This window comes from Furipterus horrens, unplaced genomic scaffold, assembly GCF_987537825.1.
Source record: "Furipterus horrens unplaced genomic scaffold, mFurHor1.1.pri manual_scaffold_9, whole genome shotgun sequence".
Taxonomy (NCBI): Eukaryota; Metazoa; Chordata; class Mammalia; order Chiroptera; family Furipteridae; genus Furipterus; species Furipterus horrens.
This window is the reverse complement of record NW_028327179.1, coordinates 40,372,598-40,390,284: the sequence shown is the minus strand read 5'-3', so window position 1 is coordinate 40,390,284 and position 17,687 is coordinate 40,372,598. Positions and strand designations below refer to the sequence as shown.

The 17,687-nt window shown below is 37.0% G+C and overlaps 1 pseudogene across 1 annotated transcript in view; it reads right to left on the bottom strand.

Moving 5' to 3' along the window:
- Positions 1-17,687, bottom strand: part of LOC150001638 (semaphorin-3D-like) — a 249,311-nt pseudogene that overhangs the window by 69,479 nt on the left and 162,145 nt on the right. The window contains exon 6 of the transcript XR_016512977.1: positions 16,448-16,576. The product of XR_016512977.1 is annotated as a semaphorin-3D-like (transcript). The remainder of the gene's footprint in view (positions 1-16,447; positions 16,577-17,687) is intronic.

Genomic DNA, 17,687 nt, shown 5'->3' with positions numbered 1-17,687 from the left:
GCTGTAATAATAGGCAGAGAAAAGACGACCAACTGTGGACTCCCACACACATAGAGCAGACATTAATAATAATCTATATAACTTTTTTGATTTACAGATGCCTCAATTCAATGTCACTGACCTGGATGAAAATTTTTAGTTGCATTGGCATGTATATATTTTTTTTGACTCTTTTTTTAATTTTTTTTTTATTTTTGGTTTTTCAATTACAGTTGTCCCCTTTTCTCCCAATTTCTCTCCCCCACCCAACCCACCCCCTCTCCCGCAAGGCATGTATATATTTTTAAAGTTTAGAGATATAAAAATTGATAAAATCTTATAGGTGTTCTTATAAGCATCTGAGATTAAGAGTCACTAAAATACAAAACCATTTCATACATATAAGGGGGGGGACCCTAAAAACATGGATTTTATTTATAAAAATTAAATATTTATTCTTACATGTTTAAACTTCAGTCACCTTCAAAGTACTCTCCATTTGATGCAATACACCTATTTAGGCATTTTTTTTTTCCCACAGTGCAAAACAAAATTTGGAACTTGTCGATTTTGATGCCTTTTAGTGCTTCTGCCATTTTTTGTTTCATTTCTTCCACATTGGCAAAATGTTTCCCTTTGAAGACTTTTTTCATTGGGGAAACAAACAAACAAAAAAGTAGTTCAGAGAAAGATTGGATGAATAGGGAGCATGAGACATGGGGGGTTCATGACATTTTTGGTTAAAAACTGCTGAATACTCAGTGTGGTGTGGGCAGGTGTGCTCGTAAGTCACCCATCATGAAATGGCAAAATGTGTTGAAAGAGTCTTCAGAAACATTCACTGAAGCTGAACATAGCCTCTCACAACAGCACCAGCTGGTACACTGATACAGATGGGTTCCTAGAACATTCACCTAGTGGTGGAAGCCTGTACTACAAGTGACCTGCCCTCCAGAAGATAACAGACCATATAACAGATGGTCTGGTGTTTATTTAGTGACTTTTAGTTTTATTAAACTCTCTTTTAAATGTTGGTTGTTTTTACAGTAATATAAGAAAATTATTCTGGAATACTCTAAGCAAACTGCATGGTGGAAGTGTTTAAGCCAAATATTTACTATATGAAAAAATCTGATTATGAAAAAAGAATATTAAATAGTACTCTATTCTATGGGTTAAATAATAATAATATTTATGAGTTAAAAACATACATTTCAATAATAGTGAGTTTCTTTTTTTTAGAACACTGGTGTTAGTATTTCATGATAAAAACTCTTTCCTGGCTTGCTGCCAAATTTGGGTAAAAATAGGTATCATTTAATTAGTGTATGACATGAATCAATGTTGAACTAAATAATTTAAAATCATACCAATACACACCTGGGCTCTATTATAGCACATTTTCCCCATTGGCGTTTGAAACACATGTTCTAATAGGAATAGTTTGTGCTCATGCATTTTCACAAATGAACTTTTAGCATAACAGAAAGAGTCACTGCCAAATGAAAGATGGCATAAATCCATTTGGCCTACAGTACACACCCCTTTCATTTCTCCCTGTGAACCTCTTTTCACCCAGATGAGCTCACCTGCATTATGACAATACACAATGACTTTCTCTCCTTTACTTCTTGTAATACCATTTTCCTACTACTTTTGAAAAATGTTATCCTTCTGTGAGGGAGGAGAATTTATAGACAACAGAGTACTCCAAAAGAAACTTCAAAAAAAAAAAAATAAACAAACAAAAAAAAAAACACTGCCTCCATATGTTAAAAATGAAAAATTAAAAGAAAAGTTCTCATTTACTTCAGGAAAGAAAACAAAAACATATGCATCTGAGAGGTCATTATTTGCTTGTATTTTCCAGACTTTACTTTTATCCTAAAATTCTCACAAAAACTCTACTGTGTCTCAGTAACCACTCTTACTTGTACTTATATTCCTATTTTCTGATATGTTCTAAGATTAAGTTGAGGGGAAAAAAAGTGTGGAATCATCTAAGTTTTCATCTAGAACTCCCCATAGTATTTCTGTTTCTTCTTTGCAGTTCTTCATGCTCCTGTTAGGTATTTAGTAAGTGGATTAATTTCTCAAATAAGGGATCAGAATTCATACTTCTTAAGTCTTTTGGAACTGGATTAGAGAAATCCTGACAAGGATCCTTGGACTAGTACATGAAGAGGTTAAGTGACCTCACTCTGGTTAATTCTAGGCAGAATAAAGAACAAATTCATCAAGGACTTTAAACTCCCCAAGTGGCTTAGTGATAAAAATAGACTTATAAAAGATTCATGTAGTATCATATTTTTAAAAGGTTAATCACATAAAATCTGCTTCTTAAATAGCTAAATACTCAATTGAAAATTTATTTATTTTTAGTGAGAATGACCAAATTTATAAATGTAAGATAGACTATATATGCATATATGTGTGTATATATATATACATGCATATACATGTGTACAGGTATGTGTGTGTGTGTAAATGTTTTTTAAAAAACATTTTAAGTATATTTTATTGATTATATTGTTACAATACTTTCAATTTTTTCCCTTTTGCTCCCCTCTGCCCAGTACCCGACTCCCCAGCAATATCCCCCACTTCCAGTTCATGTACATGGGTCATGCATACAAGTTCTCTGGCTTGACCCTTTCCCATATTATTCTTTTTAAAAAAAATAATTAATTTTCTTTAACAATAAAAAATAACAATATCCCCCTTTCAGTCTTAAGACTCTTTATAATCTTATAAAGGACACTGGGTGAAGGTCTCGTGCTCCTCTAGCTGCTTCAAGCTGGACATGGCCATCATCCTACCTACCCTTGGGTCCAGAAACTTCTAGTAAGAGTTGGGGTGTGGAGGGGAGGGTGGCCTTCCCACATGGGGAAGGATCTTGTAGACTCCAGGTCAGCTGGCTGTTCCTAGACAATGGTGTGCTTGGTTAAACAGGCTGGCATCCTTATTGTATTCCAGCCACTTAGTTCAGCCAATCCCTTGAGTCTCAGGAGGCAGCAGTGCAGACAGGATTAAGTGAGGCCTATACATACAGACGATCCCTCAAAAACAGAAAACACATGTTAATTTATGCAACATAACCCACAAACCAGGCTCTAAATCTGTAAGACTGTCTTATTGGAAAGACATCCATTGCAAAGCATTTGACATTCTTCTTGCCTGTAAATTAAGCCTCTTTGATGATGCCACAGACCTAGTTTAACTTTCAAGTGAAAACAAACTTTACATGAAAAGAGACTTTAAAGACAGTTAGCTGCACTATTTTATAATCTACCACTGAGCATTGTGACTTTCCTTGAATTACAATTTTTCTCCTTAAGATTACCCTCCTTGTCATTAAAGAGATTGCATTAACTTCATTTTTAATTCATACTGTTAATTTTGATAAAACTACAAGAGCAGCAAATGATCATACATGATCTTTAAGTCTGCTTTGCTGAAACTTACATTAGGAACCTTTAGGGTGACTTTCAGTCTGCCATTCAGGGCACAGAAGCTGAGTCACATACCTGTCATTCAGCCTTGCCTGTAAACAACTGTCTTTTCCAAGGCCTTCAGGTTTTCCATTGTGCCTTAAGGTTCCTTCTAGCCATCTTTTAAGAAATCAACCTTCGTTTCTTCTGTGGAGAGATTGCCATGGGCTGCACAACCAACCAAGGTATCAGGCCTTTTTTTTCATGCACCTTTATTACCTTCGAAAGTAAATCCCAGTTCCTTGTGGTTTTTTGATAACCACCAGAGCCCAAGCATGTCTCCTTTAGTCATGACATTCCAATCAAAGTCTTGGTCAACAAAACCTCTATTAACAACTGGTATTATTAGTTTTATGCAAAGAACCTTATGTCATTGCTTACTTCTTTAGAATGCCAAATTATGGAGGGACCAGGTAGGGAAAAAAATATACAGTGTGAAGGAAAATCCTTGTTCTTCTAATATTCACTAAAATTGCATTTCCATTCTTTATATTTTCCCCCACTAAAAATTTTTTATGCTTGTTTTTCTATTACAGTTGTTCCACTTTTTTTCCCTATTGCTTACCCACACCCTATCCACCCCTTCTCCCACAGTCATCAATTGCAAATTTAATTTTTGAATTTCATTTCATCTTAATGTAATATCAATTTACATTTACAACAGTTCATTATTGACATGAAAAAAAGTAGAATTTTATATTGAAAATGAAAGTACAGAAAGCAAAATTTAACACAAAAAGTTCTTGGAGATAGGAAGATGGTGGAGGAGTGAGGGGAGGCTACACTTTCTAGCTCCCAAGACCCATTTGTAGTTTGGACTAATTGCAGACAGAACATCTCAGTGAGCAGCTGGACACTGGCAGGAGTCGAGCCTTGGCACTGCTGTATTAGGAAAACCATCTGGGAATGACCTTTTTGGTGAAAATAGTGGAGGAAAAAGGGATGAGATGGGATTTCTGACTGAGTTGGCTTCCTGAGCTGCAGCTGGAAGTACACAAAGACTTTTTAGTGACCACAGGCTTCCCCAGAGAGGAAGTGGGAGGAGAGCGGGTCTCTTCCCACTGGCAGAGCCAGGAGTGGGCCAGGTGGCATCTGGCGCTGAGAGACAAGAAACAGTGTACTGCTGTGTATGTAAGAACGTGTTTTTCCTTTATGTTTTTCTCTCGTATTCTGCAGAAAGGTGAGGAGAGGTTGGGGGTGAGAGGAGATTCTTGAGGAGTGCAGGCACAGAAGTGCACTCACCCACTCCCCAACCCCCCCCTGGGTCGCACAAGCATGCACAGGGAAGTGCCCTTGTCCACTGGCCCAGGCACGCAACCAAGTCACTGGCCACACGACCAGGTGCCCCTCAGGCCCACCCCAAACAGGCATGAAATTAATGAACCAACAGGCACAAAATCAACCCGCTGGGAACACAGGATACTGTGCGCAGACACCCCTGGCCCGCACCAATAGGCGCCAAACCAACGCACAGGCCACTTGTGCAGGTGATACTTGTGCTCGTCCAAGTGGGTGCAATAACAGCAGGTGACCGCAACTCACAGACAACCACTTCCACCGTGCACAAGTGCCCGGGGCCCCACCCCAAGGGGCAAGAAACCAACTCCCAGGGCATGGCTCAGCAGGCTTGAGGCTAGCACGAAGGCCACCGTGCAACCCGGCCTGCTCCAACAGGCACCAAATGAACACACCGGCCACCACGCACGGGTGTTACCTGGGCGTGCGACCCAGCAGGTGCGAGGCTAGCCGGACCAACACCACACGCAGGTGCACACCGCTGATGCCACGATCAGGAACGTCTGGCCCACCTCAACAGACCAGGTGTGGATCCAGAAAAAGAAGATGGCACACAAAGTCTGAACTGAGTAAAAACTTTCTTTTTTATAAATTTTTATTTCTATATTAGTTTTTTTATTTGTGTTTTATTTTAATTTAATTTTTTAAAATTTCTTATTTAAATTTAAATTTTAATATTTATATTTATTTATTTTTATTATGTTAAACTATCTCTTTAACTTGTTTCATACCATCTCTCCCTCTCATTCTTCTTCTTTAATTTTTGTTTGTCTCTTTTGTTTAGCCTCCCTTTCACACTAAATATATAGCATATAACTACTATATAAACCTAATACTATACAATTCCACTTTCTTACTGTATTCTGCATTCTCCCCTCTCTTTTTTTATTAACATACAATGTAGATATTACTTACTGTCTTGCATAGTCTCAATACTACTTGCTACTATTATTGCTCTATCATACCCCCTCTAAAAAAATCATCTTTTTCTTCATTAAAAACAACTCTTATCTATTCTTCCTATAGAATAATAGCCCTAACCTCTCTACATTTATATTAATACTAGCTCATTTGCTGATGATAGTGGGATAGAGGGTGGGGGATATTTTTGAGGGTGTGGGTTTCTTATCTGGGCTATGTGTTTATGTTTTTAACAGCATCTCCACAAAAGAACTGAAGACAAGGTGGGCAGAGTGAATCTCAATCAACTAGCCAGAAGGAAGATCCCACTAGAGAGCATCTGAAATATAACCAGACAGCATAAACAAATGACATAAAAGGTACCCCAAGAACATTAGGCTCAGGAGATCAAAGAGACTGCACCACTGAAATCTCCAGATCTCCTATAAAGAATCTCATACTTCAAAGGAGGGAAGTCAAAGCAGACAAATCCAAAAAACAAAAACAAACAAGAAGAATCCAACATGGGAAGATGCAGAAACTACCTCCCAATGAAAGGAAAAGAGGAATCCCCAGAAAGAGAGGTAAATGGAATAAACATAACCCAAATATCAGACATGAAATTCAAAATAAGGGTGGTGAAGAAGCTCAATGTACTTGACAACCTCAAAAATAACTGCGACAACCTCCAAGGAAGTTACCAAGAGCTCCAAGAAAATTACAGGGAACTTATGGAGAACTACACAAGCATAAAAAGGACATAGAAACTATTAACAAGAACCAGGAAGAAATGAAGAACACAATCTCTGAATTCCAAAACACAGTAGAATCAATCAAAAGAAGGCTAAGCAAAGCAGAGGATCGGATCAGTGAGTAAGAGGAAATGTAGAAAAAAATTCTCAGACAATAAGACAAAATGAAAAAAGACCAAAAAAGTATGAAGAAGGTCTAAGAAAATTACAAGACAACATGAGACAAAATAATATCCGGATCATAGGAATACAAGAAGGAGAAGAAGAACAAGGGATAGACAATCTGATAGAAAAAATAATGTCAGAAAATTTTCCTAACCTGATGAGAGTAAAAGTCATGCAAGTCCAAGAAGCACAGAGGGTCCCAATGAAATAGAACCCCAAAAGGCCCACTCCAAGGCACATCATAATTAAAATGGCAACATTCAAAGACAAAGAGAGGATCCTAAGAGCAGCAAGAGAAAAACAGCAAATAACATACAAGGGAGCCCCGATGAGGCTATCAACCGATTTCTCAACAGAAACACTACGAGCCAGAAGAAAATGGTCAAAAATATTACAAGCAATGAAAAACAACCCAGCAATGCTCTCATTCAAAATGGAAGGTTAAATAAGGAGTTTCTCAAGGAAGAGTAAAAGAAAACATCTACACCAAATGAGCATTGCAAGCGATACTAGAGAAATGACGTAAGAAGGAGAAGAAAAAAAAAAAAAACAAGAGAGAAAGGAAAACAGAAACAAAGGGAAATGAATTAATACATGTCAATAATAACCGTAAATGTAAATGGATTAAATGTTCCAATTAAAAGACATAAGGTAGCAGAATGGATATGAAAACAGGACTCACATATTTGCTGTCTACAAGAAACACACCTCAAAACAAAAGATTTACAAAGACTGAGAGTGAAGGGATGGAAAAGAGTATTTCAAGCAAGCAGACGTGAAAAGAAAGCTGGTGTAACAATACTCATATCAGACAAAAACGGATTTCAAAGAAAGGGCAATAAAAAGAGACAAAGAAGGACATTCATAATACTTAAGGGAACAATCCATCAAGAAGATATAACACTGATAAACATATATGCACCCAACATAGGAGCACCCAAATACATAAAGAAAATACTAGAAGACCACAAGAAGGATATTAACAACAACACACTCATAGTAGGGGACTTTAACACTCCATTATCAACAACAGACAGATCATTGAAGCAAAGAAACACCAAGGATATACAGACATTGAACAACACATGAACCCACATGGACTTAACTGATATATATAGAAATTTTCACCCAAAAGAAGCAAAATATACATTCTTTTCAAGTGCACATGGGACATTTCCAAAGATAGACAACATGATAGGATACAAAACAAGCCTCAACACATTCAAGAATATTGAAAACATATCAAGCACCTTTTCAGACCACAATGCCTTGAGACTAGAAATCAACCTCAAAGAAAAAAATCAAAGACATCCAAACTTGTGGAGAATGAATAACATGCTATTAAATAATGAATGGATTAAAAATGACATCAAAGAAGAAATCAAGAAGTTTCTGGAAACTAATGATAATGAGCACACAACAGCCCAAAACCTATGGGACACAGCATAAGCAGTCCTGAGAGGAAAGTTCATAGCAATACAGGCATATCTGAAAAGGATAGAAGAATCTCCAATTAAAAATCTATCCCTAAAGCTACAAAAACTGGAATAACAACAACAAACAAATCCTTGGGCAAATTGAAGAAAGAAAATCATCAAGATCAGAGCAGAATTAAATGACATAAAGACTAAACAAACAATTCAAAAGATCAACAAAAGTAGGACTTGGTTCTTTGAAAAAATAAACAAAATCAACAAGGCTTTAGCCAGGCTCATCAAGAAGAAAAGAGAGAAGACCCAAATAAATAAAATCAGAAACGAAAGAGAAAAAATTACGACTGATACCACAGAAATACAAAAGATTGTAAGAAATTACTACAAACAACTGTATGGCAAGAAATTCAAAAACCTAGATAAAATGGACAAATTTCTAGAAACATATAATCTTCCAAAACTGAATCAAGAAGAAGTAGAAAGTCTCAACAGACCAATAACAAAGAATGAAATTGAAACAGTAATCAAAAATCTCTAGGCACACAAAAGCCCTGGGCCAGATGGCTTCACAGGAGAATTTTACAAAACATTTAGGGAAGAACTAACTCCTACCCTCATCAAACTATTCCAAAAAATCCAAAAAGAGGGAAACCTCCCAAACTCTTTCTATGAAAGCAGTATTACCCTAATTCCAAAAACAGGTCAAGACACAACAAAGAAAGAAAACTACAGGCCAGTATCGCTGGTGAACATAGATGCTAAAATCCTCAATAGAATATTAGCAAACAGGATCCAGCAATACATTAAAGAGATCATACACCAAAATCAAGTAGGATTCATCCAAGAAATGCAAGAATGGTTTAATATTCACAAATCAATAAATATAATACATCACCTAAACAAAATGAAAGACAAAAATCACATGATCATATCAATAGATGCAGAAAAAGCATTTGATAAAGTACAACACCCATTTATGATTAACACACTCAGCAAAATGGGAATAGAGGGAGCATACCTTAACATAATTAAGGCTATATTTGAGAAGCCTGAAGCCAACATCATACTCAATGGACAAAAACTAAAAGCATTCCCCCTGATATCAGGAACTAGACAAGGTTGTCCACTCTCTCCACTCCTATTCAAGATAGTGTTGAAAGTCCTAGCCCCAGCAATGAGACAAGAAAAAGAAATAAAAGGCATCAAAATTGGGAAAGAGGAAGTAAAACTGTCATTATATGCAGATGACATGATAGTATACATAGAAAACCCTATAGACTCCACTAAAAAAATTATTCAATATAATAAGCAAATTTGGCAAAATAGGGTATAAAATAAATATACAGAAATCTAAGGCTTTCTGTACACCAACAATAAAATACCAGAGACAGAAACAAAAAAGAAAATACTATTTACTATAGCAACATGAAAAATAAAGTAGCTAGGAATAAACTTAACCAAAGAGATAAAAGACCTGTACTCTGAAAATTACGTAATATCGGAAAAAGAAATTTAGGAAGATACAAATAAATGGAAGCAAACACCATGTTGTTGGATGAGAAGAATCAACATCATCAAAATGGCCATATTACCCAAAGCAATTTATAGATTCAATGCAATCCCTGTTAAAATACCAATGACATATTTCACAGACTTAGAACAAATACTTCAAAAATTTATATGGATCAAAAAAAGACCCTGAATAGCCAAAGTAATCTTGAGACAGAAGAACACAGCAGGAGGAATCACAATACCAGACATCAAACTATACTATAAAGCCACTGTGATCAAAACAGTCTGGTACTGGCAAAAGAACAGACATAAAGATCAATGGAACAGAATAAGAGAGTCAAGAAATAAACCCAGGAAGATATGGTCAACTAATATTTGATAAAGGGGGAAGGAACATAAAATGGAGTCATAAGAGCCTCTCCAACAAATGGTGCTGGGAGAACTGGACAGGGATATGCAAAAAATTGAAACTAGACCATCAACTTACACCACACATGAGAATAAACTCAAGATGGATCAAAGACTTAAATGTAAGCTGTGAAACCATAAAAGTCCTGGAGGAGAACATAGGCAGGAAAAATTCAGATATCCCACGTAAAAATATCTTCACGGATATATCTCCTAAGGCAAGAGAAATACAGGAAAAAATAAACAAATGGGACTACATCAAACTAATGAGTTTCTGCTCAGCAAAAGAAAACATCAGCAAGATGAAAAGGGAAACAACCATATGGGAAAACATATTTGCCAATGATACCTCAGACAAGGGACTGATCTCTAAAATATATAAAGAGCTTATACAACTCAGCATCAAGAAAACAGACAATGCTATTAAAAAGTGGACAAAGGACCTGAACAAACACTTCTCTGAAGAGAACATACAGATGGTCCATAGACACATGAAAAAATGCTCAACATAACTAGCCATCGGAGAGATGGAAATAAAAACCACAATGAGATACCACTTTACACCTGTCAGAATGGCCATCATCAACAAATCAACAAACAACAAGTGCTGGCGAGGATGTGGAGAAACGGGAACCCTAGTGCACTGTTGGTGGGAATGCAGACTGGTGCAGCCACTATGGAAAACAGTATGGAATTACCTCCAAAAACTAAAAATGGAACTGCCTTTTGAACCAGTGATTCCACTGCTAGGATTATACCCAAAAAATCTTAAAACCCTAATTCAAAAGAACTTATGCACCCCTATATTCATTGCAGCACTGTTTACAATAGCTAAGTGCTGGAAACAACCTAAGTGCCCATCTGTAGATGAGTGGATCAAGAACTATGGTACATTTACACAATGGAATACTATACAGCAGAGAGAAAGAAGGAACTCCTGCCATTTGCGACAACATGGATGGAATTAGAGAGAATTATGCTTAGTGAAATAAGCCAGGCAAAGAAAGAAAAATGCCATATGATATCACCTAATATAGGAAACTAAAGAACAACATAAAGAAATGAACTAAATAGAAGGAGCAGAATAACAATCAATAGGGGGGAGGAAGAGAAGGGGGATAAATAAGGGAACGGTTTAGTCAAGGAACGTGTTTAAATGACTCATGGACATGAACAACAGGGAGGAATATGATTGTGGGAGAAGGGGTGGGCTGGGTTGGGGGGAGCATTGGTGAAAAACATGGGACAACTATAATTGAAAAACCAAAAAAAAATAAATAAATAAAAGAAAAAGTTCTCAAACTATCTAACCAGAAATAAATAATACAGAAATGTAACAATATATTTATAAGAAACAAATTAGACATTGATCTCATTGTTTGAAATATAAAAATGTATCAGTTCTTTCAGTCTGGCAGAAATTTTATGAAACCCAGGAGTGAGTTTTATATCTATAGTCTAAACAAATAGCAAAGAAAATTTACACATATGTTGCATTATGGTATTGTGGGGTCTTGCACATAATTAATAAACAAGTATACCTAGAGTACAGCTGTTCAATATAAATCTCCATGATGATAAAAATGACGTCTGTCTATGCCATCCAATATGGTAGCCTCTCACCAATGTGGTTATGGAGTGACTAGTGTGACTAAGAAACCAAAATTTAAATGTGTTTAATTTTAATTAACGAATGTAAATAAATACATGTGTCTAGTGCCTCCCATATTGAATAGTGCAGCTATATAGAGCAAGTAGGCTAAGTCATTAACTGTGTTGTGTTAGGTTTATGTAAAGGAAGGAGCCTTTATTCCATAACTGCCACCACAATGGGAGTGAGTTTCCAAATTCCAGAGACATGATTTGCTATTCTTGTCAGAATTTGATGTTGTGATGGAAGAATGGGCCTGGCAGTTAGGAAATATGGACATATCCTTCTTCATACTGTCTCAATGTATTCAACATAGGCTGAATAACGCAATGTCTGAGATAACATTAATTCTCAATAATCAACACAGTTCCTGTAACAATCACTGTGTTTTGTCTCCCCACACTTCTGACACTAGTCAGATGACCCCACTGGCCTGTCTTTGAACCACAGGCTGACTATATCTGAAGAATGCCCACTTCTCAGAATGGAAGACAGAAATGGTCCCTAAGCAAGTCAATTATTTTTTGCTTTAGTATGTCAGGTACTTCTTCATTATAAGAATCTCATACATTTTCGTAACTCCTCCCTTGCTCTGTCCTGGTTTCTGGTGACCATGAAGCTCCTAACCAACTGGGTCTTTTGGAGCACTGTGCTCTTCTAATTCCAGCCTGCTTGACCCTCAGCCAACCTCTGACCAGATGCTCACACTACCGGACTTCGGCCAGGCCAGAAATGATTTTAGAAACAATAAAATTATGACAATAACCAGAGATAAGGTGATGGAGACCTATGGGAAGATGTTGGTCATAAAAATAACAAGGTCAATGGATATTTTGAAGGAAGTAAAGTCCCTTAGCAAAAAATTAGATATAGGGTTAAAGGAGAGGAAAGAATCAAAGATAATTTCAAGGTGACTGAGTGGGTAAACTTAAGACAGATAAAAATCAGGAAACTAGTAATGAAGGATAGATTACACAGGACAAACAAGATAATTTTAAAGTGAGACTCATAAAATTTAAGATTTTAGGTACAGTTGTTACAGAAACAGGGGAGTCCAAAAATCCCCAGAGTTTGCAGCTGGGGAATGGGGAGAAGGAAGCAGCTTTTAGAATGCCTCCACATGCCTGGGGTTGGTGACTGGTGTCTTTCTTATGCAAAATGGCTTTTATGCATCCAAAGCCTCAGGTAGATGGGAGGAGTCTTGAACCAGGGGATGGTATGGAAAACACACAGAGCCTACATAAGGTTCCGTGAATGGTCAGAACTGTTTGCAATGCCCACTGCGGCAGAGGACGCAGTCAGGGATATATAAGCAGCTGTGGGCATTTTAGCTCTCTCTCTCGCCCTCTCACTCTCTCGCCCCCTCCATGTGGCTTGGAGAAGGGGTCTCCAGGCTGCTTTAAGAGGCTCTCGCCATGCGGTTTTGAGGAGAGGAGATCCATGCAGTTTGCAGGAAGAAGGCAATTTGCAAGGAGGCTGAGAATCCAGGCGGTCCTGCATTGAGAGCTGGAGGGCACCACAGCACAGAAAGGACCTCCCCAATCAGAACTGAGTGATTGGCAGCTACTGGTAAAGCTGAACTGAGTTTGGAAAGTAGGAAAATGGTTTCTCTAACTTTTCTAAAGCTAGCCTGGTTTGGTAGGGGGGAGGCAAGAATATGTGTTTATGGGTGTTTTAAAGAACATAAGACTTAACAACAGAAATCCGCAAATAACTAAATCTATATGACTGTTAAATAAACAATTCTTTTTCTTTTCACTAAACTCTGGTATTGAGAGTTATAATTTTGGCGGCAGGCAATCGGGCCTCTAACTAAAGAGCCCGTGGGTTTGTTTTCAATTGGAGCAGCCCAGGGGTTCTGTAACACAATTAGTCTTTCATATACCTATCTCTACATCTATATCTATCTCTCTATATATTTGAGGAAATTCAAACAAAAGATCACTAAACAACTTGTAAAAATCTCAAAGCACTTTAGTGACATAATCAAGGCTAAGGCTCAGATATCTTTATTTCCATATGAAGCAACCAGTTTCTTCTAACCTGAGATGAAAATATAAGATATCCAAATAAATGCTTTCAAGGGCACTTAGTTACAAGAAAAGACTGGAAATGTAGTTTTAGGAAACACTAGAACACAGGAAACAGCTGAAACTATTAGAATTTGATGAGCTCACATTATGAAGTGTAGAAAGAGCGAAAGGTGGTCAATAGTCAAAAATGTTAAATAGATATCAGAGAATCAGAGCATTCAGGGTCTAGTCCCACCTCCCCTCCTGCTGCTCTTACTTTCAGGGATAATGATAATGGTGGTGATGATAACATTGACACTAAATCTGCTCTTAATCCTCACAAAACTGTGAATGTTATTATTAATCCAAATGTTTAGACAAAGAATTTGGATGCACAGATAGACTTGGCTAAGGTCACAAATAAGTGATAATATTTAAATCTAGGCAATTAAATTAAACAGAAACAGCTATAATTTTTGTGTAAACTGGGACACTTTTGAAAGTTAAAGAACAACAGAGAAAAACTGAAAAATCCAAGCAAACCAAATTATATTGTACCCCTTTCATTAACCATGAAGCAATCTGCTTTGAATGTTTTGGAACCACAAATTGATTGAATTCAATCAATTGAGACCTTCTGTCGTTTATACTTTCTCCTATCTTCAATTTCTTCCTTTCTGGTGGTTTCTTTAATAACAAATTGTTCCCATTATCCAAAATCTTCTCTTGAAGTCTTTCTCAAATTCTTTTATTCCCAAACAAATATCTTTTCTTTGAAATATTCATTCCTGTATATTCTCAGGACCACCTCCACCGCCACTCCCTTTGTTCCTGTCCCATCCTCATTTTCCTGTTTTTATGCAAAGGCCTCTTCTCTCTCTACCCTCCTTCTCCTTTAGCCTTCCCTTCAAGCAACTGTCAGTCCCTTCATCAAAAACAAAGATCTGATTCCTCAGTTAAGATCGGGGAATGGGGAAGGAGGTCAAAAGAAACAAACTTCTAGTTATAAAATAAATGAGCTATAGGTATGTAATATACTGTATGGTGACTACAGTTATTAATATTATGCTGCTTATTTGAATGTTGCTAAGAGAGTAAATCTTAAAAGATCTCACGACAAGTAAAAAATTTGTATTTATGTCTGGTGATGGTTGTTGCTACACTTACTGTGATGATCATTCTGCAATATGTACAATTATAGAATCATTACGGCGTACACACCTTCAGCTAATACAATGTTATATGTAAATTATACCTCAAAAAATAAAAAAATAAATAAATTAAACCATAGATAACTTCCTATTGGTTTCAGGATACTATTTCCAGCTTTCCAGCCCCATGTCCCACTCTCTCCTCATGCTCAGGCATTCGTCATCCAGGAGACCAGTAAGCCTCCCTGTAATCTTTGCAGGCCTGGTGTATAGAACAGCGTTCAGAATGCCCAGGCCCTCGGATGTTCATTAAGAGAATCCTCAACCAACTCGGAGGCCTCCTACTGTGTAAGTCCGTCACACAGCCCCAAGAACAGCATGCAAGGCAGGTAACGGTTGAGTAAATATTTCCTACATTTATTGTTTCAGCAGTGCTTCAGACTGCTTTGTGGGCATGCCACAGTTAAGGGAAGAACAATGGAATACTCTTCTAAATGGTAATATAAATTTCCCAAGACTGGAAAATGCAATCTATACTTCATTTTAAAGCCATAAGTGTATCTTGTTACCTAAGCAGATAACGAAGTTTTTCTACTGGTAAAATCTATGGAATCCCTCTCAAGTCAATTTTTTCCACAAAACCTCAAAATGTTTAAGAAGATAGTCCTGTCTTGCATGAGTGTTAAGAAATCACTTAGCTGGGGATATTCTAAATCTGTGTTATGTATTAATAAGGTTCTCTTTTGGTCAATGTAATTAACATTGTTGTGTAAACAAATGGATCTGCAAGTTTTGACTCAAGAAATGTTTTTAAAGTGTTTTTCCCTTTCGTTTATATTGTCACTTCTAAATGATATAGAGAGATAGATGGCCCATAGGACTTCCTACCCAAGGCTCCTCCACAAAACCCAATATTTATGGTGGGAATAAGAGATGCCATCTGCCTGCTAAACAGCAATGTTATGTTATCCTGCCATGCAGTAGAATAAAGTCCTATGTCAATTAGAAAAACATTAGAAAAATCATGATAAAACATGATTTGTTGTAAGGCAGTAGAGAAGAAGAAAATCCTTGCATTGTTCCTTGAATGAAATAAACACATTTAGGTTTTGTTTGGGGTTTCCTTTTGTGGGGGAATGTTGTTTGTTTTATTGAAAACTTAGAATACTATATGATCCCTAATAAAAAAGTAATCAAACCAATGTGAGGATCAATATGCTTAAAATTTTGGAGGAAAATGTTTTAACCTAACCATAAATTATCTTTAAACAAAAAGTTAGCATTATAATCTAACCCCTTTCCATTATGCTCATAGACAGAATTTGGCGTAGTCATTAAAAAACAGCTTGCAGGAGAAAGATTGCTAACTTGAAGCCCAGCCAAGACCTTGACCAAATTACTCAACTTTTCTCTAACTCATTATACTCATTTTTTAAAAAGCGTGTAATAATTATATATACCTCATTGGTCAGTTGTGAATATCATAAAATCAATTATAGCATAGAAGTGTCATAACAATAACATGCTCAAAAATGTCAGCTATTATTATTATATACATGTCTAACAGCGAGAAATTATTTCAAACATATTTTAAATTGAGCTAAATCACTTACCCCAAAACACATCTGAATGAATAAAAATGAACTTTTTATCTTTTGGAAAGCAAGCAAAACAATCAAAAGTGAAAAGCCACTAACCATTGAGCCAGTAGTGCTCTGAAATGTCAGTTCTGCTGTAATGGTGGTCTTGAGTAGGCCCAAGGGACTGCGTGAATGCAGTATTTTTGCCAAAGAAATTAGAAGCTGTTCCAGAATAGAGGTACTCATCTGGGTGGGAGAAAAGAATACACAGGACTTCTAAGAGTTTACCAGCAGATTCTATCTACAATATACTAATTTCACAGCATGAAACCAAAGATGTTTATTGCTTAACATAAGACTATATTGATGCTGTAACTCATGAATTTCACATTGGTATTTTGAAAAATTTGCATAAAGAAAAGATAACACTATGAACTTCATAAAATGGTGATAGATACCTGAATATGATGCAGGTCAAAGTCTCTGAATCAATAACTGCACATGTATTGGCTTCACTTATGAATACGCTCTCCTTTCCCTTCTCCTCACAAATAACTCAAGGATATATCATAAGTAGGAGTTCCTCATGTAGCAACACAAAGAAATATTAAAAAGTAAATGCCATAATGAGGAATGGATTGTGTAATTAGTATTTACTTAACCAACACAACCTCGATGACCACAACTTCTCTTTGCCTAATCTCTGATGAAAGGGACCTTTCAGCACTGAAGTCATTCTTTGTAATTAGAACATTTTGCATTCCTTGTAGCTAGTGTTGGCTCTAATGTTTCTGATAAACAGGAATTCCTGAAAGGGGGAAGAAAGGAATGATGTTGTCATTACTGCATACCAAACTCCCTTGTGCTGTTATTTACATAAAGTGAATATCTATGTTTTATGGCATTGAGAGAGAAAGAGAGAGAGAGAAGAAAAAGGAAGAGCGAGAGGAGGATTTAACGGCGGGCGCACCTGGCGTGCACCCTGGGCCCAGACTTCTGAAGGGCCCCGCAAAACCCCAACTTTACATTTTTTTCTAATGACACCAAGTTTGGTTTCATTACTACACTGCATAAAATATGGTTAACATGTATTTTTATTTTCCGTGCCTCTTTTTTTTAAGAGGCCCAATATTTTCTTGTGCGCCTGGGGCGTCAACGCCCTTAATCCGTCTCTAGGAGGAGGGGGGTGGTGGAGAGTGGGGAGAGGGGGAGAAAGAAATGAGGTTAGAGAGGAAGACAGAGGCTGAGAGGGGAAAGGTGCTTGGGAGGATAGGCGGAGGGCAGGGAAAAGGAGACAGGAAGGAGCAGAGGATGACGTGAAAAGGAGGAGAGGAAGAAATGGGAGAAGGCAAAGGAA